Here is a 25,312-nt window from a genome sequence, read left to right as displayed (position 1 = left end):
GAAAGCAGTGTGAGTAAGAGCAATGTCTTGCTTAGAGTCTCCCAAAGTCAATAGCAAGACTAAATTTTCCTTTCAAAATCCAACAACTCTTGCTCCCTTGCTGAACTTGGCTAAGCCTCTTGAGGGACGTCATGCTGAGCTTGCTTAGCAGATGGCTCAGAGGCAGGTCAGCAGTGCAGAGAAAGTTGGATAGTCTGAACAACTTGGCTGTGGGCTCCTCCCTCCCACCGGATCTTCCCTCTCAGATGGCAGCTGTGGTGAGTCCGGGTGAGGAAGTCTTGGCAGGACTTGTAACGTGAGCATCAGAAAGCCCCTCTCCCAGGAGGTGAGTTGCCTTCTAGAACAGAAGCAGTCCTGTCTGGTCCTGGAGAGACAGCCTCCTGGGCTTTACTCACCTCCTTGGGCCCATGGGAGCTCCGGACCCCAGCATGAGCACGTCCTTGCCTTTGCTTCCCTCCCCTGCACCAGGCAGGGAGGCTCCCAGGCCAGCCGGGTGGGCCAAGTGTGTCCTTGCCATCTGCCAGGCCTCACTCCTCAGGCCAGAGCCTGGGCTTTGTCCAGGGCTTCCGCAGTTCCTCCCAGCACCCCAGCCTGAGTCTCTGGGTGTCCCTGCACAGGCGTCCTAACCAGGGTCCTGCTCCAGCCCTGCCTGGTGTTGCTTGAAAGGAGACCAGAAGGGTGGGGCTTAGGTGGTCCCCTCTAAGGCAGACAGTCATCACAGTCCCCTGGTTTCTCACTTTGGGTGTGTGTGTGCGCGCACACGCGTGTGTCCTGGGTTTTGTGATCCCAGTGGCTGCAAAAGAAATTGTGTGGAAAATCCAATTTTGGAGGCCACTCGCTAAGAAGAGGTCATACTTCTCTTCAGCCAGTTGTGTAGTGTTGGCACACAAGGGACGATGGTGTCTTGTGATAGAAATATTTTATCTAATACAGCCCATCTCTCTGTGTCTCCCCAAACCATAAAGACTAACTTTTCAGCATGTCATTTTCGTATTTCGTAAGGCATAATATTTAGTACAAGTTTCCCTCTGGTGATGGGCCAGGGTCTCCCTGTGGGTGCACGCCTCTTGAACTACCCAGACTTTTCTTATTATTCTTTTTTTTTAAATTTTTTATTTATTGATTTGAGAGAGAGAGAGAGAGAGACATCAATTTGTTGTTCCACTTATTTATGCATTCACAGGTTACTACTCCTATGTGCTCTGACTGGGGATCAAACCTGCAACCTTGGCTATCGGGACGATGCTCTAACCAAGCCACCCAGCCAGGGCCAGAATTTTCTTCTTATATACACCTCGTTCTCTCTCTCTCTCTTTCTCCTTCTCCCCCCTCCCCTTGTTTTCCTTCCTCTCTCTCTCTCTGCCCCCTCCCTTCCCCCTCCCTCCCCCCACCCCTTCCCCAAGCTGTTGCTGCTTTCTTGTTAGATCTGTCACTCCTCCAAGTGTTCTGCTGGTTGGGAAGCTTTCGCCTGGTTACTGGAGCATCAGGGCTGCTCTTCTCTTCCACTGAGCCAACTGGTTCCAGGCGTCCCTGCTGTCATTTGACCACAGAGTGCTTGAGAGAGGCGCCTGCTTTTTGGCGAGTTGCCCTAAAGTAAGGGCAAGGGTCCCAGGGATGATCTCATTCAGGTGCCACTTCCCGAAAGGCGTGACCAGGGAGCCAGGCCCATCAGAGGGGCTCAGCAGCCCTTCTCTGCCAGCCTCTCTCTGCGCACAGAGAACGCATTTGTAGGAAAGTGTCCGGGGTGAGGGAGCGCTGTTATTTTGTCCAGCAGGAAATAATACCAAGTTTCTCACTTTTCCCCTCAATGAAGGGTGCAGCCTCGGCCTGCAGCAGGGAGTGAGTCTCCCTGCATCCTGGAGGATGGGATGGGGAGTAACTTGAGGAGGTTTCCTCTTACCCATGTGGCTTTCTGGGCCTGGCCCAGCTGGTGGAAATTCTACAAGACCAGCTGGGACATGACTGACGTGGGAGCCCAGGGTTGGGCCTCTCTGGGGAAGGGAGAAAGAGCCAGGTCCAGGAAGGGGTCTCACTGGACATTTCTGTGGGAAGGAGGTCATTCCTCCCAGGAAGTGTGTCGGGTTTAGGAGGATAGGACATGAAGATAGGGAGATGAACAGATCAAGGCCAGCTTAACCCTGTGTTTAATATTTCTTCTATCTCCAGTGTCTCAACAGCCACATTGAATCATCCAGTCCTTGGACCATCACCCTGTTGAGTGAGGGTAGGAGCACATTAACTCTGGTCATCGTTGGTCCCTCAGAACAGAGTTTGGCAGGGGGAAGGGACAGGGGGAGCGAGGGCAGAAAGAACTGTGCCGTCACTGAGAAAGGCAGCTGTTGAAAAGAGGGGACGCCTGAGGTCCCCACTAAAGAACTTCACTTTCTTCAGTGTTCACACAGACAGGTAACCTAAAGAATGAGAGAAAATAGGAAGTTCTCGTGTTCCACCTGTTTGGCTTCTCCCAACAACTGGAGTCTTACTGGGGAGGGGACCTGAGTGCTTTGGCTCAGGCTGTTGGGCTTTGAGGGCAGCGTGGCTGTGAGTGGGCCCCGGGGGAGGGACCTGAAACCTGAAGGTGTTTGCCGTCCTGTGTGTACTGGTGTGATGGGGGGAAATGTACTGTAAGAAAAAGTGGCTGTTTTTTAACTAAATTTCAGATTGAATCAGTTAGTTCTAAACTCCTGAAGGAGAGTTCCAAGGTAGAATTCCAGAGAGCATCCACAGGCGTGTGTGCCGTGAACTTACTCTGCCATCACATATGGTCGAACGTGGTGTCTGATGTTTAGAGGGCATTTAAACATTAAGTCCCACCCCGACTGGTGTAGCTCAGTGGTTTGGGCATCTTCCTGCAAACCAAAGGGTTGCTGGTTCAACTCCTGGTCAGAACACACGCCTGAATTGCTTGCTAGGTCCCTGGTTGGGGGCCTGTGAGAGGCAACCAACTGATGTTTCTCTACCTCCCTTTCTCCCCCCCTTGCCTGCTCTCTAAAAATAAAAATAAAAAATCTTTAAAACAAAAACATTAAATCCTTCTCCCTGCTGTCTTCACCGATGAGAAATTGGGGGGTGGGGAGTGGCAGACTTTTTCTGTAAATAGCAAACGTTTTCTGTAAATATTCTTGACTTGGTGGGCCACATATGATCACTGTCGCATATTCCTGTTGGTTTGTTTTACAGTGCTTTAAAAATGTAGAATCTATTCTTAGCTCTTGGGCTGTACAAAAAGAGGCTGGGAGCCGTCGTTTGATTTCTCGTGGTCTAAAGTAATAACCCAGCTGTAGCTCAGGCCCTTCTGTGTGCAGCATGAGTGCTCCCAAGACCCCAGGTTACACTAAACTTGGTCTTTGAGTTAGAGCCCCTGTGACCTGAGATGGGTTAGTGCTCTAGACCAGGGATCTGTAAACTATGGCACCCGGGGTCGGTCTGGCGCTCAGGGGCTTCTCCTTAACTGCTGAAGGTGAGCAGGAGGTTACTGACCAGGTAGCACCTCTCCCTGGCCTCCTGATTAAATGATGGTAACAAAGGTGAGTTTTAGTTAATGAAGTCAGCAAACGTCCTACTTTACTCTGAGGGTCACTTTAGTGACTAAGACGGGAGTCCCTGACATTAGAGCAGGAGAATGACCTGAGCAAGATTCCATCCAGTAGGTGGAAATGCAAGTTCTGTTCTTAAAGAGGAGATGCACCCAGCATTGCTTTGTCTGGGTTGAGTTAGGGTCAAATGTCCAAGTTTTAATAAAATGGAGCCCAAATTCCCAACTATATTGTTGCCATTGTCTGTATCTTTTTTCACGGGACTAAGTTAATTTAAATATTGCTGTGACACACATTTGTCCCTTGCAGAGTAGAGTTTTTAAAGGTACCGAGAACTGCCCTGGCCAGTGTGGCTCAGTTGGTTGGAGCATTGTCTCGAGCACCGAAGGGTTGTGGGTCTCATTCATGGTCACATACCTAGGTTTTGGGTTTGATCCCTGGTCCAGATGTGTATGGGAGGCAACTGATTGATGTTTCTTTCTTTCTCTCCCTCCCTTCCTCTCACCCCCCCCAAAACAATTAAAAAAATGTTCTCAGGTGAGGATAAAAATAAATAAAATAAAGATATTGAGAACTGAGAGAGTAACAGGGCTTAACCCCTCACTCAGTGAATGGAGTAACTTTGGCTTGTGTTGTTTCTGCAGTCCAAGGTCATCTCCTTTGAAGCCATTAGGGAATGTGTGTTTGGAATTAAGAGTTTTTTAGACTTGGAAGCATTATAAAGTGTTTAGGGCAGCATCCTACAATCAACATGTTTTTATTTTTGCAGTAAAACATATTTATATGAAGACAATAAATTTAGCCTAACCTCAGTTCAGGGAGAACTTCACCAGCAAATGTGTTGCAAATATCTTCATGCTTTCAGAGTTGTGTGAATTTCGGAATTGTTGCAGATAGGGGCTTATAATCCATATAATGTCCCTTAAAGTAGACTGGAAGCTCTGTGAGTGGACAGATATATCCTCCACAGTGCCTAGCATGGTACATGTACATAGTAGGTGCTCATTAAAAGTCAACTGATTTTTTTAAATTAACATAAACAAGTTACGAGGCTACTTTACAAGTAGCCCCTTATTTTTCCATTTTTCTAAAATCAAAACGTGTTTTCAAAAATATAGGATTCCCCTGTAAGCCATAATTAAACCAAAAGCTGCTTTGATACCTCATGATGGGAAAGTAGTAAATAATATGAAAGCAGCTGGACTCTGTACATGTGAGTGAGTGAGCAGCTAAGTTCTGAGATAGGCTGGCTAATTTGTGGAGGTGCCTTGTAGTTTAGTAATTCAGAAACTGTAATATGCATAACGATTGACTTATTTAATTTACATTAATATTGTTAATATCAGAGAAGGTTCGTTGTGCCATAGACTTAACTTCCTATTTAAACCAAGACCCGAAAGTGACTAAGTGATGTCCTGACAATATTGAAAACGTTGCCATCAGTGGGAGGGGAACAAATGGGTCATTCTTTCAACATCTGGTCAGCTTATTCCTTAGGGCTGAGTCTTTTTGGGAGTTCCTAGTCAGAGAGCCGTGAGGGGAAGCAGGAGGTGTTAATGAGAGCAAGGAAAGTGAATGTGATTTTAAAACATGATCCATCATGAAAGGCTGAAGATATTTGGACTGTGTTGTTAACAAGCAGGAGGGAAAGAGTGGGTGTGACTTCCAGTGTGTGCCCGTAATCAGATTTCTATCTTCGTAATGAGGGCAAAATAGGAGGGACCATCATTTAGTTGTTTTGTGTTTTTTTGTTAAAAAGTAGATTTAAGTGCAGTAAAAGAATAAAAGAGAAACATAAAACTTATAAATGTGATGCAATGAGTCACCGGAAAAGATTATCCAACAAGGTCACGGATGTCCCTATTCTCAGAAGATATTTAAGCGTGGTCTCAAACATCGTGATCAGTATAACTAGGAGGACACAGATGAGAGGAATGAAAAGCACTTTCGAGGTAAAGGATGTGTGTGCCACCTGGTCCAGGCTGTGGAGGAACTGGGGGCGTGCCTCCCTTGCTCTCTACCTCAGGGAAGCAAGGCACGCTTCTTTGCAAGAGCTGGTCTGTGCTGGCTGCCATGACAGCGAAGGGTGGGATGCCCTGTTAGGCATGAACTCTGGAGTGAGTTTCAAGTGATTTATTTAGAATCTGGCTGGAAAAGGAAGGGAACATAACAGGTCAGCATTTCCCCCCAGCTGGCTCGCTGTCTCAGGGAAGTAAATGCTCTCATCACAGACTCTCTAGAGTCCTGCTTGCTATTTTGACTTAAGGGTTTCATTGTTTCTCCTGGCCCCAGATTTCCACTTCTGAGTTAATGTTCCAGTTCAAAGCCAGTGTAGCTTGATGGAGCTATCGCCAGCCTGGCAAGGTCTCTGAAAGATAGATGAACGGGCTTTTCCCTATTCATTCATCCACCCCCATTGGAGATGGGTTGGAAAAATCTCCCCTAGATGTCCACATTAGGATCCTTTTGGTGAAAATCTGCACTGTACTTGGAAAAAGGCTGTGTGCAGATACGTTCTGCCCTTTCTCCTTCATGTGGATGGAGCATACCTCCTCCTGTGGCCAGGATCTTGGGCTTCAGTGTTTTTTTAGGAGAAAAGACCAGCAGTAGTCACCTTGGGCTCTCTTCACAGGCCCATTGGATCACTGTTTTCTAGTGAAATTCTATTTTAATGTTCTGGAACCTCTAGGACTGGATGCCTGTCCAAAAACTGGCTGTGCTTTAGGCTGCAAAGCTTTTGACAGACTGGGGAAATCACACCCTGAGGTGTGATGCTACATGCAGACAAGTGGCTTTTACGGCTTTTAAGAAACATGAGGGTGGAGGCACTACTGGTGGGTGACTGGTCCCCGATGGCTTAGTGGGCTGGCTGCAGAGCCCCCTGGGCTTTGACGCCCATTCTTCGGGCCAGTGCCTCTCTCTCCAGACATGCAGTTTCTCTGAGGCATGGCCAGAGCTCCTGATGTTCCTTTTCACCTTATCAGCAAAACCCTAGAGCAGATTGGAATCTGATTGTTGAGTTGACTCCTTTCCTTTGGTCAGCAACCAAGAATGGGGAGGGTCAGTGGTACAAAGACCATTTCTGATATATGTTTAGACCCAATTTAAACAAGCTATGCAAGTATATTTGGTGCACATGTGCTCGAGTATACTCAGCTATATCCCCTCCCTGTCATTGTCTTATTGTAATGAGATCATGAGTTCTTTGAAGGCCGGAGACACTACCTTTCTTTCCCCATGGTATGTGGCCATGAACCCTGCAGGTGCTCAATAAATATTAATTAAATTATTCAGCTGCCACAACACAGGTGCACACAATTATCTGCCTTGTGCTTTCATCCAGCTACAAGTACAACCTGTGCGTTCAGCTGTCCTTGCAGGGTCCCCACTCCCTTTGTACCTGCACAGACTTCCTGCAGCTGTGCATTGTCTGGACAGACCCCACTAGCCAAACATGCTCTGTGAAGTGTGAGGCCTGCCAGGCCTTGTACACAGCCTTTGTGATACATGCACCCACCTCTGAGGGGCTTTACAACTCCCTCTCTCTCTCCCTCCCCTAATGTTTCCTGACCCTTGCAAGGGTTTAAGGAGAATGAAGCCCACTCCCCACTCCACTCCTGGGGCAGGGTTTTTAATTACCACGTAGGCTTTGTTCTGTTGTTGAGATCAGGCTTCTCTGTGTAGGGAGAAGGGAATTCCAGTCATCCTGGTGCATTATAATCAAGTTACCACAAGTCAGGAGTAACAGTTCTCTGCTTTCACTGTGATCACAGCAGGTGATACAGGAATGTAGCATCTAGTATTTCCCTAGGCGCTGTAGGCTGTGGTTGCAACAGGGCTTTACAGTGGTGGTTTCAATCTTTTAAGCACCACGAAGCCATCAGAATTTCATTGCAACTCCATGATCTGCCTACTCTATGCATAAAATATAAACTATATATTTTTTAAATCAATAGTGGTTCAAAATGCCTGACCACAAAATATATTTAACAAATAACACACACACATTAAAAACCCAAAATGATAAACTTTGAAAAGAGTCAAAATAATTTGATTCAAAAATAAAGAGAGCCGATGAGCCTCTTGCAGAGGTGATTTCACAGTGTTGGATACACACGTGGGGAAGCTCTGATCCCTAAAGAATGATAAGTTCATACTGTCAAAGACTCTTCCATCTTGGCAAGTCCATTGAACAGGTAATGCTGCTGTCACCCAATACCAGTGTGGCCAAAGGACTGCAGCGCAACCTTTTCCTTTTCATGAGGAGAAGCTTACAGTTCGGTAACGGTTTAAATTTGAGAGCACAGCGCTCAAAAAATACTTGTGGAAGGAATGAACTTTCATTCACGGAGCAGCAGGTTTTGTTCCCATTTTCTAGTTGACAGAGAGGAGAGGGGACTGGTGTGTATTCGAATTGAAGGGCTGAGACTACAGCTTGTAAATAGGTTGGCATTTCCCAAAGAGACTCACTCCTTGTGCCCTGTGGTCCGTGCCTGTTCTGTGTTCATGAGCTTTATGGATGTGTTTGTAATTTATGTACCAATAGGCATACGCAGAGTTATCGACATTTGGCGGGCTAAATAGCTACTTCTGTTCAAAGGCAAACGCTTGTTAAGTGGCTATTTTCTGATAAGGACGTCCACATGCAGTGGGTGTAGCGAACTGTGCAGGGCACAAAGAGAGATAAGTGAGAGGAGTGGGCCAGTTCTGCCAGGTCCAGATAATGGGCAAGGGCTTAGGAGGAGTTCATTTCATGCAGGCAGTCCAGGGCTCATTTGCTTACAGGTTACTTTGGATCTTTCACTTCCCAGTGTTTTGCTAATTTTCCATGTCTGTCTATCGAGGGAGTATTCTACGGGTCTGATGTCTGGCTGGGTTGGTGACCTGCAATGCACAGGCCTGTCTGGGGCAGCAGCCCCCTCTCCATATCTGAAGTAGCATGCCGTGGCCACAAAAGAGCCAGACGGCTTTCTAAATACCACGGGGAGGTCTTAGATAAGGTGGGATTCCTAGAATGTGGTTCAGATGTATTTGGAAATGTCTGGCTATTTTTGGTGGAAAAGGGAGAGAAGAATCATAAATCTGACCTCTGTAAACAGGAGACGCTCATGGGGAGCTTTCACATCTTTGAGTTTCTTTTCAGATGAAGCCATGCTGAAAGTTCATGTGAATGCCTGCATTGTAACAAAGCTGCAATTTGTCGTTAGTGACAATTCATCCAAAAGTCGTGCTGTCAGACCAGCGTCAGGCAGGCATTTGTCACACTCCTCCACCTGCTCCTCATGGCTACGGTCATGGGTGCGGTCCTTAACCTCTGTCAGCCTCAGTTTCCTCCTTTATCATATGGAGAAAGTGAAAAGCACTTCCGGGGTGTGCCGATAATGACGTGAGCTACGTGTGCCATGGAGCACAGGGTCTCTGCCATGTCCCAGGCCTTGCTAACCGTGGCTGTTCCTGTCATCGTCACTGTTTTCTGCGATGGTCTTCTACAGATCTCTGCAGTTGGAGGTACAGATTCCCATTGTGTGCTGGGACCAGCGCCCTTCACGTGTGAGCTGCCGGCAGTCTGGCTGCCTGGAAAGCGGGGAGAAGGTTTGGACAGGAATAGTGTGGGTGGTTCACAACCGCGGGCATCCACTCACGGGCCAACAGGGGAAACTGTAAGAATAAAGGAAGTGTGGGTTTTCTAGCCCATCATTTTTACATTCCCATGAGGAATGCCACAAGGAATTCTTATGAGGAGTCTGCTCAGCGTGGGTGTACATTTTGAGGGTGGGTAGACTCTGCTTTTGTTAGGATTTTCTTTTTGGTTGTTGTTATTCTTGGGACTTTCTAAAGGCTTGGCATATATCACTTTTTTAATTAAAAACAATCAACTAGACCATATTAGACTGGTGGAAAGGAAATACACCGAGTTAATAACAGTCCTGTCTAGGCTAAAACACAGCTTTGTTCTGGGAGGGGGGGCTGGTGGTGGTGGTGATGCTGGTGGTGGTAGAATAGCTCAGGTCAAGGGCCACAGTGAATGCTCAGAGAAGGTGAATGTTGACATTCTCCAAGCCCGCCGACCTCCTGAGGGTCAGCCACTGAAGTGAGCCAGGCAGGTTTCCTCTCTATGCAGACCTGCGCTCAGAGCCCAGCCCCTCGGGTTGGCCTGACAGCTGGTGGCCTTCACCTAGAGAAGGCGGCCGCCGGAGCAAGCCTGGACCCTGTGCTAACTCTCAAGGCACTGTCACTCCCATCTCTTTTCTTTTCTTTTTCTAGCAGGAGAAGCAAGGGATTGTGATGGGGCTGTAACCAAGTAGAAATGAGAAAGTAGGGAAGTTACTGCTTTGTTTGTTGTGAAGAACTGTTGGCGAACATTCAGACACTGATTCAGTTTTATCCCCCAGCGGGGTAAAAACATCTTTCTCCCTGCTTTGGGGGGAAAGAAGGAGGAGCCGCATGATGAATCTCGAGCAGCAACACCGTGACTCCTCCATGCTTCCCCTGAGCGTCTCCTCTGCAGAAGTGTCTCAGACATCAGGGGAGATGGTTGCTTCCTCACATCAGCTCTGGGCACCATAATAGCCTTGAGAAGCACTAATGTATAGGCTGCCTGTTTCAATATGAAAAAACCTGTCATTCAAGAGTTAGAGGCTCTACACAGATACCCACAAAGGACAAGTCCTCTGATCACTCTGTGGATGTCGTGTAAACCCTGGGTAACATTTCTGATGATTAAAAAGTCCCTTGACTTCTACAAGTCCCCTGCTCTTAAGTGCCATGAGCTATATAGTTGAGAAATAGTTGTTTTATTATTGGAGAAATGAAACACAAAGACAGACTACCAGTGCATTCTGCTGGGCTGTGGAAGCAAGCAGCCGCAGCCTGTGCAGTGTGAGTGGCCCACGCGTTTTCAGGGCTGCACTCTGTGACCGACTCCAAATGCGTGATCTCGTTGGATCCAAACAGCAGTGTTCTGAGGTGATGACTATTATGAACTCTACTTTATAGATGAAGAAATGGAAGCTCGATGAGTATAAATAATGGCCTAAGGCCCCCCCCTCCCCCAGCTAGTGAATGGCTAAGTCTGGAGTTTTCCCCTGGCAGTTTAACTCTCGATGCCCCTAACCACTAAGATGCACTGCCTGGTTCACTTGCCCAGATCAAAGTCACCTTAGTCTACTATTTCTGGCACTAAATTGCCTGCATGCTACCCTCTGGCTCTTTCTGGAAACTGGCTCAAGCCCTCGCTGAATGGAGGAATATTGCTACCATGTACTGGGGAACGATGAGGCATGGCAAGCTTTTTGGAGTTGCTTACAGACAATTTTAGCAATGACCACTCACTTCTCCGCACCTTTCACATGACCTACCCTGGCTTGTGTGTTCACCACCCCAGGCACACTCACGCGCCTCTCTGGGAATGACAGGCACTTGGCAGCTCCTGCTGCCCCTTGCCCTAGCCAAGCTATTTGGAGTCAGGTCTCGTCCAGAAAGGAATGTGGTCACAGTTACTTAGCAAGCAGCTGAGCCTGATTACAGGGTAAGGTGCTGATGTGCCATCCAGGGGAAGCTTCTGGGAACCCCTTTACAGTGCTCGGAACCGGGGTACCCTTGCCCCAGGCGCTTTCAGGTGATAACGCTTTCCCACGCTCTTTAATGGCTATGAGGAGAGTGTTATCAAACTGCAGCACCTTGGAAAACTTTTAGCAAGAAACCCTCTTCCAATTCCACACATTGGAGTTTCCCTTCTTCTGTAAATAGGCAGATGTGTGCTGTGTCACAGAGGGACTTTACAAATAGTGGGACTTAGAGAGGGGAGCTGGGAAATTCGACAGAAACATTTCCCTCCCAACTCTGCCACTTGTTTGTACCGGGAAAGTGACCCCACCTGGCTTTCCTGTCTTCTCTCTGTGCCAGTTTGGGGTAGGGATGAGGGGAAGGAGCTTAGAGATCTCAGAGGAAATGTGGTTCTGCTGCAGGCTGGAGACCCGATGTGCTTGTGTTCTGAAATCTCGGGCTTGGATTAACTGTGGCCCGAAAGGGCCTCTTTGGCTTCCCAGCATAGATCATCTTTCTTTCCTGTTGCCTTTCTTGATGTTCTTGTTGCCTGGCGTTGAGCTGGATGCGGAAGAATCTGTCTCAGATGATTTAAAAACTGTTTATAAGCACCCTGTTCCTTTGATCTCCACATTCCTTCCTGCAGAGGGCTTGGGTCAGGCAGGGCTGCAGTTGCAGTGGCCAAGGACAAGGGCTCTCGGCCAGGCTGCTGCGTTTGAGTCCTGGCTCTCAGTTACTGGCTGATGGACTGTGGCACATCACTGAACCCTCCGAGCCTCAGTTTCTTCACCTAAAAATATGGGGAATATGAGAGAGGCTGCCTCATGGGGTTGTTCTGAGGATTCGATGCAATGGTGTTTGTGAAGTCTAGTGCCTGGTACAAGGTAAGCTCTCAATAAATATTTGATGATGACCGCTTAACAGCTGGAGAAATTCACTCCCTATTATCCAAGTGAGAAAACTGGAACACAGGAAGGAGAAAGCAGTTTCTCCAGTGTGTAGGGAGGAACATTGAAACTCCCTGCCTGGCTATGAGCTCCTTGCAGAAAAGACCATCTCATGCTGAGTATGTCTATAGTATCCATCCAGGCAATGTTTGGTTGATTAAATTGGTGTTTATAATGGCATCATCTTATTAAAGTTAGCAGTGGACCAAAAGGAGGAAGATAGCAGCCAAATGCAGAGGCCATATAATCTCCTTAGTAATATGTTTCTTTCCCATAGAAAGGTGATCTCTAAAGCCTGGCGGTTAGCACGTAGACAAGACTCAGCAAGTGTGTGTGGGATGAGCTCCCAAAAGCCTGAAGGAAGGATGAAGGAAGGGTCCTGGGTTACAGCTCAGCCAAGTGAGGTGTGAGAACAGGTGTTCTCTCTGGGTCACAAGGGGGCTTCTTGAAATAGCCTCAGAGTTCTTTTAGGGAGCTGATCCCCACCAAGAGTGAGTATATCTTTCTCAATTTGCCCTCCAAGGTCTGGGGTGCATTTTAAACATTTTCAGGGTTATGTGTGTGACCATACATTTGAGGCAGTCAGTATTATCCTTGTAACTTTCATGTCTTTTGCTTTTTTAGTATTTATCAAAGATACTTTCAGACCTTTATACTGTGAATTTCATTTTTTAACCTTTTAAAAAGATTTTATTTTTAGATAGAGGGGAAGGGAAGGAGAAAGAGAGGGAAATATTAATGTGTGGTTGCCTCTTGCACACCCCCTACTGGAGACCTGGCTCACAACCCAGGCATGTGCCCTGACTGGGAATCAATCAGCAACCCTTTGGTTTGCAGTCTGGCACTCAATCCACTGAGCTACACTAGCCAGGGCTATCCCGTGAATTTAAACAAATGCCATTAAAAACATATCTACTCTGCTGGCTCTTGTTCCCATATGCAGGAAAGACTCAAATAAGCATGGTAACCTTGTGGGTGGGTCATTCTCAATGTCCAGAAAGGCAAGAAGTAGCCCATTCTCTCAGAAAGATCCTAAGGTAGAAATGGACCATTAGCAGTCTGTCTCTATGTTACAGAAGGAAGAACTTTTGTTCTTGGTGGGTGTACCATGGAGTGGATTATGAACTGAACTGTCAGAAGACATGAGTTCAACCTTGGCTTTGCCACCCTAATGTTGAGAGGGGAATTTAATCTCTAAGTTTTTGTTTAGCTGAAACTGAGATCAGTAGTACTTCCCTCTTCTGTCTCACAGGGTCATTAGATTTTTTAAAAACTGTATGAGAAAACTTCCTGATAAAACATTGCTCATATAGACAATGAAATCATCAATCCCTGTTATCAGCACCCAACTCACATGCCATCTCTTCCACAAAGACTCTTTAGTTTCTCCAGCTTTCAATATTCCCCCCTTGCCTCTGAAATCTCATGATATTGTCTCTATGCCTCTCCTTTGACACTTGCATAATTCTGTCTTGTTGTATCATATTTATATCCATGTCTTGGGCAACATGAGGGCAGAATCCCTGTCTATACCATATTTATCTTTATTTTTTAAAGATTTTATTTATTTATTTTTAGAGAGAGGGGAAGGGAAGGAGAAAGAGAGGGAGAGAAACATCAATGTGTGGTTGCCTGTCACATGCCCCCTACTGGGGACCTGGCCCACAACCCAGGCATGTGCCCTGACTGGGAATTGAACTGGTAGCTGGCACCGAATCCACTGAGCCACACCAGCCAGGGCTATTCTACATCATTATCATCAGAGCAATTTATAACAATGGGCTTTCCACGTAGTTTCAAGTGTACAACATAACAATTGAGTATATTGCAAAATCATCACCACAATAAGTGTAGTTAACATTCATCACCATACATAGTCACATAATTTTTTTCTTGTGATGGGAACTTTTAAGATTTACTCTCTTAGAAACTTTCAAATATTCAGTACAGTCTTAAATGTAGTCACCATGCTGTAGATTACATGCCCATGACTTATTTTATAACTGGAAGTTTGTACCTTTTGTCTCCCTTCACCCATTTTGTCCCTCCTCTTTCTGCCTCTGACAACCACCAATCTGTTCTCTGTATCCATGAACTTGTTTTGTTTTGTTTTGTTTTGGATCCCACATATAAGTGAGGTAATATGGTATTTGTCTTTCTCTGACTTATTTCACCTATCCTAATACCCTCAAAGTCCACCCATACTGTTGCATATGGCAAGATTTCATTCTTTTTTATGGTTGAATAAGGTTACACTATGTACCTCTACCTGCATAGATATATATCTCACATTTTCCTTATCCATTCATTAATTGATGGACACTTAGGTAGCTTCCAAATCTTGGGTTTTGTAAATAAGGCTGCAATGAGCATGAGAGTGCATGTACGTTTTCGAGTTAGTGGGGTTTTTTTGATAAATACCCAGAGGTGGAATTGTTGGATCATATGGTAGCCCTATTTTTAAATTTTGAGAAAATTCCATATTGTTTTCCGTAGCGGCTGCACCAGTTTACATTGCCACCAAAAGTGCACTAGGGTTCCCTTTTCTCCACTCCTGACACTTATTTGTCTTTTTTTTGTAACAGTCATTCTAGCAGGTATGAGGTGATGTATCATTGTGATTTCCATTTGCATTTCCCAGGCAATTAATAATGCTGAGTACCTTTTCATGTACCTGTTGGCCATCTATATGTCTTTGTTGGAAAAATGTGGATTCAGGTCCTCTGCCCATTTTTAAATCATATGATTTTGGTTTTTTTGCCATTGAGTTTCATGATTGTTTACTATATTTTGGATATTAACCCCTTATCAGATATGTATGTGATTTGCAAATATTTTCTTCCATTCAGCAGGTTTCCTTTGCTGTGCAGAAGTGTTTTAGCTTGATGTAGTCCCACTTGGGTGTTTTTGCTTCGGCGTCAAATCCACAAAATACCACCAAGATTGATGTTAAAAAATTTGCCGTCTATGTTTCCTCCTAGGATTTTTGCAGTTTCAGGTCTTAGATTTATGTCTTGAACACATTTTGAGTTAATTTTTGTGTATGGTGTAAGACAGTGGTCCAGTTTCATTCTTTTGCATATAACTGCCCAATACCATTTATTGAAGAGACTGTCATTTCCCTGTTGTAAATTCTCAGCTACTTTGTTGTAAATCAGTTGACCTTATACTTTTGAGTTTATTCCTGGGATCTCTGTTCTGTTGCATTGATCTGTGTGTCTGTTTTTATGCCAATAGCAGGCTGTTTTGATTAGTATATCTTTTAGTATAGTTTGAAATCAGGGAGTGTAATGATTTGTTCACTACACTCTAGCTTTCACTGTCCTCTAGCTCTGTCCTTTTTTCTCTGAATTGCTTTGGCTATTCAGAGTCTTTTGTGGTTCCACATAAATTTTAGTATTGTTTGTTCTCTTCTGTGAAAAAATGCCATTGGAATTTTGATAGGGATTAAATTGAATCCGTAGATTGCTTTGAGTAGTATGGACATTTTAACAATATCAGTTCTTTCATTACATGAGCATGAAATATCTTTCTATTTATTTGTGTTATCTTTAGTTTTTTTCACCAATATCTTATACTTTTCAGTATATAGGACTTTCAACCTCCTTGGTTAAATTTATTCCTAGGTATTTTTTCTTTTTAATGCAATTGTAAATGGGATTATTTTTTAAATTTCTCTCCTGGTGGCTTGTTATTAGTATATAGAAATGCAACATATTTCTGAATATTGATTTGTATCTTGTAACTCATATCTTTTTATAATGAAATATCTGTATAAATATTTTGCTCATTTTTAATTGAAGCTTTCTGATCAATGGGTTTTGAGAGTTTTTTATATATTCAGGATACAAGTCCTTTATCAGGTACACGTAATGCAAATATTTTATTCCTGTGTGCATAATTTCATTCTCTTAACAATGTCTTTTGAAGGGCAGACATTTTTAATTTTGGTGGTAAAATTTATTAAATATTTTTAGGCTATCTGATCTTGTATGGATCATACTTTTGGTATACTATCTAAAATACTTTAACTCAACATCACTAAGCTTTTTCTCCTGTTTTATTTTTTTTCAAGAAGTTTTAGATTTTACATTTAGGTCTACAATTTATTTTGAGTTAATTTCTGTATACAGTATGCAGTTTACATCAAGGTACATTCTCTTTTTTATGTGATGTCCAGTTGTTCAGCATCATTTGTTTTTACACCTTTGTCAAAAGTCATTTGAATATGCACGTCAGTCTATTTCTGTGTGTGTGTCAGTCTATTTTATGGACTTTACTCAATTCCTTTGATCTCTGTCTATCCTTTTGCCATACTAGGCTGTCTTGAAAACTGTAGCTTTATCGTAAGTCTTGAAATCAGGTAGTGTAAGTCCTCAGTTTTGTTCTTCTTTTCAAAATAGTATTTTTATTCTATTTGTCTTTCCATAAAAATTTTAGAGACAGCTTGTGGATTTATATTTGAAAATATTGTAGGGACTTTTATTAACGTTTCATTGAATTTGTAGATCAGTTTGGTTAAAAAAATGACATCTTACTAATATTGAATTTTCCAATTTATGGACATGGTATGGCACATTTTTTATCCTATTTATACATAAGCATTTAATGGGTTTTGGGGTGCTAGTGTTTAATAAAATTTGTTGAATTAATGAATAAATAATGCCAACTATTTGTGCATGCTTGTCTTAATTCTATAGTCAAATACAAGATGCTGGAATAGGGGTTGGCAAACTCAGCAAAGCCCTTGGGGATGCCCAGGCCAACAGTGAGACTAAGAGGTCTAAGTATAACTCTAGAAGGCAGGAACTGTGGGTTTCATTCTGACACCCTTGTCACCACATTTTTAACCTCGTACAGCTCCTTCTCTCCGCCCAGGGTCAGCCTCCTAGCACAAGTTGTACATCAAATGAAGTCTGTGCTTTTCAGGTACTCTCTAGGCACAGCTGGCCTTCCCTGTAGGAGCAATAGACAGTTGCCTGCCTTGCTCCTTAGTAGCTTATTACTCTGACCAAGCACTTCTTACCCACTGGCCTGGTTTGGCTCCTAAACTACTTCTTTTATATCTTTCCTTTGAATAAGGTGTTATATTTCCATAAAGACTTTATTAATATGTTCCCTGGGAAGGGTATCCTGGCCCCTTGGAAAGGTAGATACTCACATTTGTTCTACCCAGTTGTTATGTGCTAATTGAGCACCTACAATATGCAAGGACCTCCAAAGTGAAGAATAGTATCCTTCCTTTTAAGAGGCTTAGAATGATAAGGAATTAGATCATCAAAGTCAAGTTTATTTAATGGAGGGATTGCAGGGTAGGTCTGAAGGAGTGCCTCTTGGATCATTCAACTCAATGGAGAAACCTGGCGTAAAGGAAGCTTGGGAGAGCATGGATGCCTGATGCAGGGGTGAAAGGGAGAGTTACAGAATGGGCAATAGACTCCACTCCCTGTACATTTTTCTTTTTGCTATGAGATTGTGTGAAGAGAGAGAGGAAGGGAGGGAGGGGGAAGAGAGAGACAGAGAGAGAGAGAAACATCAATGTGAGAGAGAAACATTGATCGATTGCCTCCTGCACATGCCCAGACTGAGGATCATAGGCACCTGGACTGGGTACAGAACCAACAACCTAGGTATGTGCCCTGACTGGGAATCAAAGATGCAGACTTTTGGTATGTAAGACAATGCTCCAACCAACTGAGCCACACCAACCAGGGCAGAGACCATGCATATTAAGCAGACTCACAAACTTGATACTAAGAGATAATGTATAATGTTTGTAAATGACAATACCTCAGGGCTATATGGTACTCTACAGATTATACATCATTTTCATATGGCTTTATTTCATTTCTACAACAACTTTATGTGGTAAGTGGTGGGTATATTAATTAGGGTACCCCAACTTCTCTAATAAAAAACTATAAAACAAACTTTTATTTCTTGCTCACATCATTAATGAGTAAATGGATATAAATTGAGGGAGAGGCTTTGCTCTCCTTCAGCTACCCAGGAAATATCCTTCCATCTTGGCCCCATAATCTATGTTCTAGGAATTTAGGGAAAAGAATTATAGAGTGATGGGGAATATTTTCATGGCTAAAACCTTGCAGTGGCGCACATCACTTCTGCTCACTTAATCACCAGCCCTAACTAAGCTGCAAGGGCAGCTGGAAGATGCCTCCAGGTGGTGTGTAGAAGGAGTAGAATTCAGACACTGTAGGCCCAAGCAATCTCTGCCACAGAAGCATAGGGTGTTTCCCTCATTTTCATAGGAGGAGACTGGGGTACAGCGGATTTAAGTGACTTATAGTATAACACACAGCTACGAAGTACAGGAGTTAGGATTTCAATCCAGGTCATCTGTGTTGATAGAACAGGAATGATAGTAATGGCAGTAATGACAACAATAATATCTAATAGCTTGTGAGTATGGGTATATATTAAATGGGACAATACACATAAAGGTCTTAGTAAATTTCCAACTCTGCTACCTAGTCCTATAAAGAGCCAAGTATTTTCCCTGAGGACTGTGAGCAGCTGACTGACTGCATGAGCCAGCTGCTGGTGTGTCCCCATTGGCAGAGTCTAGGAAAAAAGGGCTGAATAGACTCTAGTGACCAACAAGTGTTCTCTCTGCAGGCTTGGGAAGTTGGGTGCAGCAGAAACCAGCCCTTCCGGGACTTTGGTACAAGACTGGAGCTGCCCCTGGCAGGCAACACCCCATGCATCTTGGGGACAGTTCACTGCATGAGGCTCTGCCAGGCATGGGAAACTCCTCCAGCCAGCACTTGTCCCCTCAGGTGTCCTTGTGGGCCTGAGCAACTTTTAAAAGATTAATTTTAATCTAATTATGTTTCGCCTCTAACATGATGAATAACTAAATTGGCATCCATAACATATTATGCGTAGGTTCAACTTTTAAGATAGCTCTTTCATTTGTGTGGCAGAGATGTATAGAAATCGTTGTATGAGTGACACTTCTGTGACACAAGGAATTAAACAGAAAAAGGCTTCTCAGCTAAGTGGGGTATGGCTTCCCTATCTAGAGGAGTTGTGGGTGAGAAGTTGCTGCTTTCATCAGTGTTTCTGGTGAGGAAATAAGGCATGGTTGAGTCAGAGCTGCCCTGAGTGGTTTCAAGATTTGTAGACATTATGGGAGCTTGGATCCTGAGGCCACTGCTCAACCCCGCTGTCACCACAGCTCTAGCCAAAGAAAAAGAGATGGCAGGAACAGATCATTGAAGCAGCAGAAGCAACAGTGGCAATGTCGAGGCATCAATGCCCAGCCTGAATCCACAGCACTACTGCTACATGTCACATTTCTAGCCCTGGGGCCACCGTGACTTCCAAATTGGCCTTCACATAGTATGTCCTCTGAAGGAGCCACTGTTATCCTCTTAAGGAGCAGTGCTTTGCATTTCTCAGTTCTCATCCATTTGTTCAACATTTCATAGCCTCATTTCATGTATGTGGCATTATGCTAGGTAATTAAGACAAAAAGAATGATTAAAGATGTCCCTGTCTTCAAGTAGCTTACAGCCAATCAGAAAAGACAGAGAAGTAGATTATTATCCAACAATGTGGTTAAGGGCTTTGATAAAAATGAGCACAAAGTGGGATAGAAACAAAAAGGAAGCAACCCCACCATTTCAGGGGTTGGTGGTGGAGATGAGGAGGCTCCTTGAAGGAGTGAAGGCTAAGATGAGTTCCAAAGGACAAGAAATTATTCTGAAAAAGAGGGAGGGTTTCCTGGGTTTAGGAGACAATGTGCAAAGATCATGACCAGAGATAGCCAAGGGTCTGAATAGAGTTCTTTAAGGAGGAGAGGAAGCATTGGATAGAAAGTGTTCAGGTAGGGGATAAACTGTGAAGAGCTTTGACTGTGATTTATTAGGGTTTTAAAACTTTCTTTTGAAATAGAGAAGAGGTATTAAAGTGTTGCAGTGACATTATCAGTTGTATTCTAAGATTATCTTTCTGGCTATAGCACAGAGCATAGGTTGGGATGGCAGGCAAAGAAGCAAATATGGATACAAAGGAATCAGCAGGAAATCACTAGACTTGAAATGATGGTGGCCAGAAGTAAGGGAGCAGTGGAGATGGAGAACAGAGACTTGAGAGACACTGAGGGGGTCTGAGTTAGTGAGATACTAGGAGAGAAGGAGAGGGGTAAGGATGACCCCAGGTTTGGGCCATTGGGATATTGGTGGCTAGGGAACAAGACAGGAAGAACTGGGATGGGAATGGTGATAGATTCAATCAGGGGTCATATGGAGTATGAGGGGCCTGTGGCTCTTCCAGCTGGATGTGGTAGATGGGAGTCAAGGAGATAGATTTGGAACCCAGTATCATGAGATGGTCATTCAAGTCATGGGAGTGAAGTGGACATCCTAAGAAGAGTGTGTTGACAGGAAGAAGTGGAGAGGGCCCAGGATAGAACTCTGGAGAACATCACCATTCAAAGGACAGGTAGAGGAAATGTAGCCCACAGGGCAAGCCAAGGAGGAAAGGCCAGAGAGTTAAGAGAGAACAAGGAGCGGGTCCCAGAAGACAAAGGAAGTGATTTTAGGAAATTTTGGAATGGCCAACAAAGCTTAATGCTTCTGGGAGTCAAGAAAAGACCTGACAAGTATCTACTGTTTTAAGCAGTAAGGGAGGGAAGTGTCAGTACCTTTTGGAGAGAATAGTTTCATTAAGTGATGGGGAGGGAGTTAGATGTGGGGCGGGGAGCCTCTCCTGAATGTACATGAATATACTGTGTTTTTACCTTAGCAGAGGCCATGGTACCTCTCACTTTGTCATCAGTTTCTAGGCAAGACCCCTCTCCTGACTGACTGATTGGTGGGTTGATTGACTTCCTTTTATTTCCGTTTTCCTCTCTATTCCCATCACCCCACCTAGAGGCAACCATTTTCATGTTTTTAAGACCTCTACTTTTGTTTTTTTTTGTTGTTGTTTTTTTTAATTTAATTATTTTCAACTACAGTATTCTGTCTTTTACTCCCATCCCAGCCCATCCCCCGTTACTTTTGTTTTATATGTTCTTGTACTATATATTGTTTTACATACATATATTTTATATATGTATAGTCTGTAATTAAGTCAATGGTGCATTAAAGATCTCCTTCTGTTTCTTATTTTCTACAGCACTATGTTTTTAAGAACCTCCAGGGCTGCCTTGTGCCCTCCATGCATACGTTCCCCTGTTACTGTCCATCCCCCAGTGATGGACACAGAAGTTATTGCCTGCTTCCTACCACCACAGCCAGTGCTGCACTGAGCACCCTTGGATAAGTATCCTTTTAGACCTGAGTGACAATTTCTTTGGTCCCTGTGCCCCCAAACAGAGTTGCGGGCATGCAACCTACCTGAGAACAGGCAGACTGCCCTCCAGAATGGCCAGGCCAGTCCACACTCCCACTCTCACGTCACCATCTACACCTCGAATGATCCAGTTTGATGATGTTTGCCTCTGGTGTCTCCTTGTTTTAATCCGAGTTTCTTGGGTAACTAATGGCCTTGAGTATTCCTTCCTCTTTTGTAAATCACCCGTTCATATTCTTGGTAAATTTGTCAAAAAGTTTGTCTCTGAAAAGGAGGAGCGAAAGGATGGATGGCAAGGACTAGTTTTATTTGAGGGAGGAAAGATTTGAGCATGTGAAAGTGAAGAAGGAAAGGAGAAAAACTGAAGACTCATTCTCCTCTCAAGATTGGAAGGACGGACAGAGGGAAGGATGGGGAGGATCTGGCCTCACCCAGCAATAGCAATGAGGCTGGGGGAGGGGCTGGGAATGAGGAGGGGGAGTGAGCGCACGGACCATCACCTGCTTTCTCCGAGCCCCTCTGATGTCCCCCCTTCACTAGAACGGAGGCAGTGGGGGATCCACAAGGCTGGATAGAAGGGGAAAGGCAACCTCATGCAGATTGTAGAAAAATGTGGTATGTTGTGTTTCTAAACATTTGCTAATTATATTTATTCCAAATTGCAAGGAAAGAGGAGAGATGCCTAAATTTCAGCTTATGGGAAGTGACACAAAGTTGTGGAGGTACATGGCACAACAGTCGGGGTGGGGGACATGTGGACTCTCCTGGCTGGAGAAGAGTTAGCATAAGAGAGAGGAGGAGCTCAGCACCAAATGCTGTGGAGCTTTGGATCAGACTGTGTGTGACAGGTTTGCTGAAAGCTTGTGGAGCAGAAGTGTGCTGTTTTGAGAAAGCTGCACGGGATGGATTGAAGAGGCTGAGCATGAACAGCGGTGGACTGTTCCACAAGCCCAGGCAGGAAATGGAAGAGCCTGGAGTGAAGTGGAAGCTTTAGAACATAAAGAAATGATGAATGGAAGACACTTTACAGAGGCGTAATGACTGGCCTTAGTGATGAATAAATATTAAGTAAGTGCTCACTACAGATAAGTAGGATAACTGAATGGGTGGTGCATGGAGGGACAGAAGGGTTTAAAGAGAAACCACGTTTGAGCTTAGGTCCCTGGGAGGAGGAGAATATTTATTGAGCACCTGTATGTCCCAAGCACAGTGGTAAGCACTGGAAATAAAAATGAATAAGGTCGACATGCTGCCTGCTTGGAACCTATAGTGTAAGCGAGGAGAGGCCCAGCCTTCCACCTGCAGGTGAACTTTCCAACAGACGGGCACCACCAGCAGTGCCTGGGCCAAGCTGTATGTAGGTAAACTGGCAGATGCGTGCTATGAAGGGATGGAGCAGGGCGCCCTGACTGAGGATGACAAAGAACTTAGATAAAGTGCTTGGGAAGACTTCCACAAGGGAGTGACACCTGAGAGGAGACCTAAGGAATGAGGAGGAGCCAGACATGCGAAGATGCTTCAGGAGATGCCCCAGACTGGGGGCACAGCATACGCAAGAGCCTGAGCTTGGGAAAAAATGGAAAGTTGGAAGAACTGAAAGGAGGCTCGCAGGCTGCTTATAGTGAGTGTGGGAGATAAGCTTGGAGAAGGAGGCAGAAGCCAGACCACACTGAGCACTGGGGTTGACTCTTCCTCAATGATCCAGTATATTTAGGGCATGTGAGTGGTTTTTATAAAATTGGTAAAATTTAAGTTTAATGATATATGAGCATTTCTACTGTACAGAGTTTCAAACATACGAAAAGTAGAGAGAATATAGTATTATGAACATCCCCAAGTGTGGATCACTCCAAGTCAACATTATTTCAGGGGTTCCCCACTTGTTTCCTCTGCTCCCATTTTGCCAAAGCATATTTAAGCAAATCCCAGGTGACATGTCATGTCCCACTCCCTACATGCATCAGCATCTCTTAAAAAATGTTCATTTTCTTACACTACCACAACATGATTATCACACCTAACATAATTGATTATAATTCCTGATTATCACCCAGTATGGAGTCTATAATTCAGATTTTTTCTGGTTGATAGTGTGTTTTGATAGTTATTTGATTCAAGATCCAAACAGGGTACACAAAGCATTGAGTTATTGCATCTATTAAGGCTCTTTTGATCTGTAGAAGTCCCTACTCTTTGCATCTTGTGTGTGTGTGTGTGTGTGTGTGTGTGTGTGTGTGTGTGTGTTTTAATGCCATTGACTTATCAGAGACATGGGGTCAGTTGTCTGTAGCATATCCCACACTCTGGGTTTATTTGCTTCCTCACGTTGTCACTCAATCTCCTATAATTCCTATAAATGGGAAGTTAGTGCTAAGACTTCGTCAGGTTGAGACTCAACTTTCTTTGGCATACGTGTCATTGGCCACAATGTCCTTTAGATTACATCATATCAGGAGACACGCAATATCTAGTTGTCCTGTAGTGATGTTAAGACTTGTCAGTGAATTCCAGTATTGGGAACTCACTCGATCCTACTGTGTAACTCCCATCAACCTCTTATCTAATCATTTTATTTTTGATGATCTTTTCTGAATCGGTTACTCCATTAGAAATATCTCAATGATTATTTTGATCTATTCTTGGCCACTTCCAATGTTGAGACTTCACTGCCCCTCCCCCATGCAGTTTTTACCAGAAAAGGGAGAGGTCGCTATGGGTGTTCTGGAAAAGTCTCTGTAGAAGATGAGAAATTGGGCATCAGCTTTCAGTTCAACTACCATAGAATGGTACTTATCTGGGGAGAGGAGACCAGTGTCTATCTTGAGAGAAGTGAGCTGGGAGAGTTAAGAAGAGTTATTGGATTGTAATAGCTTTCTGTGAATGTAGATACTGGGCCCAAGAATCCCAGTAGAAGATGGTCTTTGAAAACTATGTATGTATATTAAGAGTATCGTCTCTCCTTAGTCATTCCCAGTGGACATCTGCCTCTGTGGAGAAGATGAGGCACTGATCGATGCTGTTAAGATAGCTAATGAGACCATCCCTGTATCAGAGCTGGGCTGCACCTGTTCCCCAGCCCAATCCCTGTAAGAACTGTTGGGGCCATGATCCCAACCCCCACCCCAATTCCAGCAGCTGCAGCATAACTGGAGCCAGTTCTTAGTAAGAAATTTTTCCATGATGAGGGTGGACAAGTTGTGACATGTGTGCCTAAGTCCCTGCCTGGTGACCGAAACTGGAGCAGAAGGGTCTGGGTAAGGCCTTCCCAAACAGCAGCAGACTAGAATGGCAAGGACATTGCAAATGCATGGCAATCCTTGATAGTGTCAACCACAGATAGGGATCTGGAGACTTGAAGAATCCCAAGCCACACTCTGCCACTGAAGGACTGGGGCCCACAGGTTGGGATGGGAACTGTGGAGTGTGCAAAAGTGGAGTGTGCTCTGGGGAGGGGAAGCAGCTCAGTCCAGGCACTAGTGGTAATGTCCATCTGCTGGAAAGGTCACCCACAGGTGGTAGGCTTACCTGGGCCTCACTGTCACCCCATGGTCTCGAAACCCCTTTATTCTCCTATCCTGGGAGCCACGTGCCTAGTCTTAGCCATATTGAGCCTGAGCTGTCATCTCTAGGTAGAGACATCTGGTCGGCCAATGGAGGTGCTAGACTAGAGCTTGGGGGTGGGGAGGAGGTTAAGGCTGGAGATAGACTCAGAGTACCCCACACTGGGCATCTCACTGGCTCTCATGCTGGTTTTATTTATTTATTTTTGTTTTTTGGTTTATTGTCTCATGATGATTTAGTGAATGTTTATGTATTTGAGTCTTTAAGGTGTCTGTGAACGTGCATTGTAAATGCATTGGCAGGGAAACTTCAGGGTTTAATCTCCTGACCTGGGTTGCCATAGTACCAAAACACATTTGAGAAGTAGGTTTGGGGGCAGCACAAAACAGATAGCAGGTG

The 25,312-nt window shown here is 44.5% G+C and overlaps 1 protein-coding gene across 2 annotated transcripts in view; it reads left to right on the top strand.

Annotated features, from left to right (window-relative positions):
• SPTB (spectrin beta, erythrocytic) overlaps window positions 1-25,312 on the top strand; it is a 118,464-nt gene that overhangs the window by 22,469 nt on the left and 70,683 nt on the right. Inside the window, exon 1 of one of the 2 annotated variants that reach the window (XM_053673289.1) lies at window positions 8,980-9,044. The exons of the other annotated variant lie outside the window; for it this stretch is intronic. The gene's annotated coding sequence lies outside the window, so the exon portion shown is untranslated. Of the gene's footprint in view, window positions 1-8,979; window positions 9,045-25,312 lie in introns of those variants that run through there. 2 annotated transcript variants of the gene reach the window in all.

Source organism: Artibeus jamaicensis, unplaced genomic scaffold, assembly GCF_021234435.1.
Source record: "Artibeus jamaicensis isolate MK-2021 breed Jamaican fruit bat unplaced genomic scaffold, CSHL_Jam_final contig_851, whole genome shotgun sequence".
NCBI lineage: Eukaryota > Metazoa > Chordata > Mammalia > Chiroptera > Phyllostomidae > Artibeus > Artibeus jamaicensis.
Note: the sequence above shows the minus strand (reverse complement) of the source record. Positions and strands in the feature narration are given on the sequence as shown.